General features: G+C 53.0%; 1 pseudogene; it reads right to left on the bottom strand.

Annotated features, from left to right (window-relative positions):
* Positions 1–915: 915 nt before the first annotated feature.
* On the bottom strand, positions 916–2,261 carry LOC122193445 (annotated as a pseudogene).
* Positions 2,262–3,242: the final 981 nt, after the last annotated feature.

Raw genomic sequence — 3,242 nt, 5'->3', positions numbered from 1 at the left:
TTTCTTTTCCCTTTTTGTGGATGAGCAAGTGCCCCTTTAGGGATGAGCATCTCTTTGCTCCTCCCATTTTACAGCTCATAGCGGGGTGCCCAGGACACCCCACAGTTGTGGGGAGCAGCTGGCACAAGAGAAATAAGTCTTGAGGCTGCAGCAAAGATTTTGGGTCATTTGCAGTGGCTCAGTGGGAGCTTGCAGAGGCAAAAAGCAGCTGGAGATGTGCTCTGCAGTTCTGTGCTGGTTTGCAGATTCCTCAGGAGTTGTCCTGGGTCATCTGGCTTCCACCAAGAGTGCTGCTCTTCTCTCCACAGATCACATCCCAGGTGCTGTCTGTCTGTCTGTGGTAGGTACCAGAGCAAGGAGGCCTCTCCGTGCCATTGTTGCAGTGATTTCAGTCTGTGGCACCCACATTTGGACGCATGGATGCTCCAGGCACAGCTGTGAACCCTGGGGCTGGGAGAAAGATGCCAAAAACGATGTAGAGAAAAAATCAGATGTAAGTCTCAGTTTGTTCTTGAATCAGGAAACACACCTGCTAAGGTGAAGCTGCTTTTCCCCTGCAACCTAGCCCTAATTCCAGGAATCAAGCACACCCCAAGCACCACCAGCTGGGACCATCCAATAAGGTTTATTTTGGATGCTGCTCTCCAGCACCCATTTCGGAGCAGCCAGTGTGCTTCCCATGGATGCTTGCTGCTGTCCTGAGCCATTTATAACCTCAGGAGCCCCTGCTAGAAGGCAGCATACTTCAGAACTAAAATGGCATGGTTTTGTAGGAGGGAGCAGGGGCTTTGTACCAGGGAGCTGCAGAGCATCCTGGACACAGCATGGCGAGATGGGAACATCCACTGCCTGGCTGTGTTGGCTCCACAAAACTGCACGGGGACACAGCATCTCGAGCAAGAAAACCTCTGCAACTCATTCTGCTTCCTTCTTTTTACAAATGACAGGTTCAGCTCGTTTTGGCCATGGGACACAGCAGCTCCGACAGCATCCCAGTGCTGCAGCATCCCGCTGCCTGCCTCTCTGTGGGGCCAGGGCTGATGCAGAGCAAGGCAGCAGCTTGGTGCTGCAGTGGGAAGCGGAGGTGTGTGGAGTGCTGTAGGTGTGCTGGCTGTGCCACGTCGCTGTGGGGTAGAGCTGGTGCTGCAGTGAGCCTTTGTGGGATGTTGGTGGTGCCTGGGGTTGGAGGGCTGTGCAAGCTGGCTATGGCAGGGCTGGGGAAAGCGGGGATAACAAAGGGGATAATGGAGAGAGATGGCTTTGGTGGGGCTGCCTGATTTTTTAGGTGCTCCAGAGGGTTGCTGAAGTTAATCAGAAAGCACAGCATCTCTTCCTTGTAAATGTTTGGGGCTGAGGCACTGGGTGAGTGGAATGGCACAGCCGGGTCTGGAAATGATGGCTTTGGGTTTGGCCAATCCTTGGTGGCCCCTGGGTGAGCCAGTGCCCTTGCCCCTGCCTTCAGTCTCACGGACCAAGGGGGAAACAGCCTGCAGGCCCAAGGCTGCCTCGTCCTGTTCCACTTGGCTGTGGGTGGTGTGGGGCTCTGTGCCAGTGGGCTGAAGCCGGCCCCAGGGGGCACCCAGCAGGCTTTGACAGCAGCAGAGGTGGCTGGCTGCAGGCTCTCTCTGCTCCACGCTTTGTTTGGTTCACAGGTCTTGGGCTGCTCCCAGTCGTCCTCCATGTTCCAAGAAATCCTTCAAGTTGGAGAGGTATCCCCCAAAGGGGTGGCAGCTGATGTGTTTCAGCACCTTACTGCAGTATGAGTGAAAGAAGCCGGTGAACACAGTGGGTGCAGGGCCCCATCCTCAGCTCTTGGATAAGGCTGTCTGTCCTCCCAGGGGAGCACTGCGATGGGTCCTACCTCACTCCACTCACTCCATGCGTCCTTCAATCCTGGTGTCTCCGGGCTCCTCTGCTCCTTGAAGTGGGGGTTGGCTGCCAGCTGGCTGGGCTCTGAGTTGGGGTGAGTGCTGCTCGCCGCCCCATTGCCCTCCAGGCAGTGCTGTTAGTGGCAGTGGCAGGACTCTGCCTCACTCCCCTGGGCCAGCAGCTTCTTCTTGGCCAGCAGAGATGTGATGGGGTGGTTGCCTTTGGAGTTAAAGCTGGGAAAGAGGCACTTGCAGGCTTCAGTGTGGGCACAGCAAGTGTTGGGACACCCCCCAGAAGGGCTGTACCAGGGCTGTGGGGCTGGCACATTGCTCCACTGGCCAGCCTTGCTTGTGGGCCTCTGTTCGGTCTTCCTGGGTGGGGGATGCAGCCATCAGGAGGTACCCGGAGGGGCAAATCTGCCCAGTACATCTTTAAGATGGGGAAGAAGAGTATACGTATCTGAGAATACCTCACTGGTGTAAAAATGTCAGCACTGATAGATAGCTGTGATGGAAACTTGTGTGGGAGCAATAATTCAGTAATAAAATAGGTCAGATCCTTACGCTGAAGGGGGTACCTTACAAGAACCATTTTGTGATTTGTTTTGACAGTTTGCTCTGCATGATGTGGATGGTGGAGCTGTGATGATGTGATCCATTTCCAGTTGTGAACAAGATTGCTCTAAGAGCTGCTGCAGTGAGATGCGTGTGGGCTGACTGTAAGCTGAAACGTAATTGCCTGTGAATATCAATGTGTGTGGGGAGATTTTGTTTTTAATTCTGTGATTTCATCCTTGCCCTGCAGCAGCTCTGAAGAGGCCTTGTTTTCCCAAACCCTGCTTTGCTGCTAATTGAGGCTGATGGCAAGTGCTGTGCTTTGGGCCCTTTGCTTTTAGTTTCTGTGGCCTGTGTACCTTGGAGGCTGCTTTCTTTCACATTTTTTTGTTTGCTAGCCACCTCTTCAGTAGATAAGATTTCTTAGGGATGTTCTTGCTTTCCTGTGGTGGCTATGTGTAGGTGCTGGGCTAGGGAAGGTTATCAGAAAAGGGAAGGATTTGCTGCACTAATTGAATTGTAGCCTTTTAGACACATGGAAGTTAAGGTGCTGATACTGTGCTGTGTAGCTAGAGAACTTCCTCAGGAATCATTTGGGACCTGATCCCCAGTTCCCAATTTGAGCTTCTCCATCTGTTTCCACCCATATTGGAGCAGACCTGTATCTTGGAGGCAAGATCTGGGCAGTGAAAAGCTCAGGGGATGCTGACTGGCCACGTTAGTATATGAAATGTTCAGGCATGGAAGGGAACAGCCAGTTTACGGCTGAGGAATAGTTTGCCTTTCCTCTTCAATTCTTGCCCCTGGTTTCTATGAGCA

The sequence above is a fragment of the Lagopus leucura genome, unplaced genomic scaffold, assembly GCF_019238085.1.
Source record: "Lagopus leucura isolate 7727_CA_CO unplaced genomic scaffold, USGS_WTPT01 35065-0_obj-0_obj, whole genome shotgun sequence".
Taxonomy (NCBI): domain Eukaryota; kingdom Metazoa; phylum Chordata; class Aves; order Galliformes; family Phasianidae; genus Lagopus; species Lagopus leucura.
Note: the sequence above shows the minus strand (reverse complement) of the source record. Positions and strands in the feature narration are given on the sequence as shown.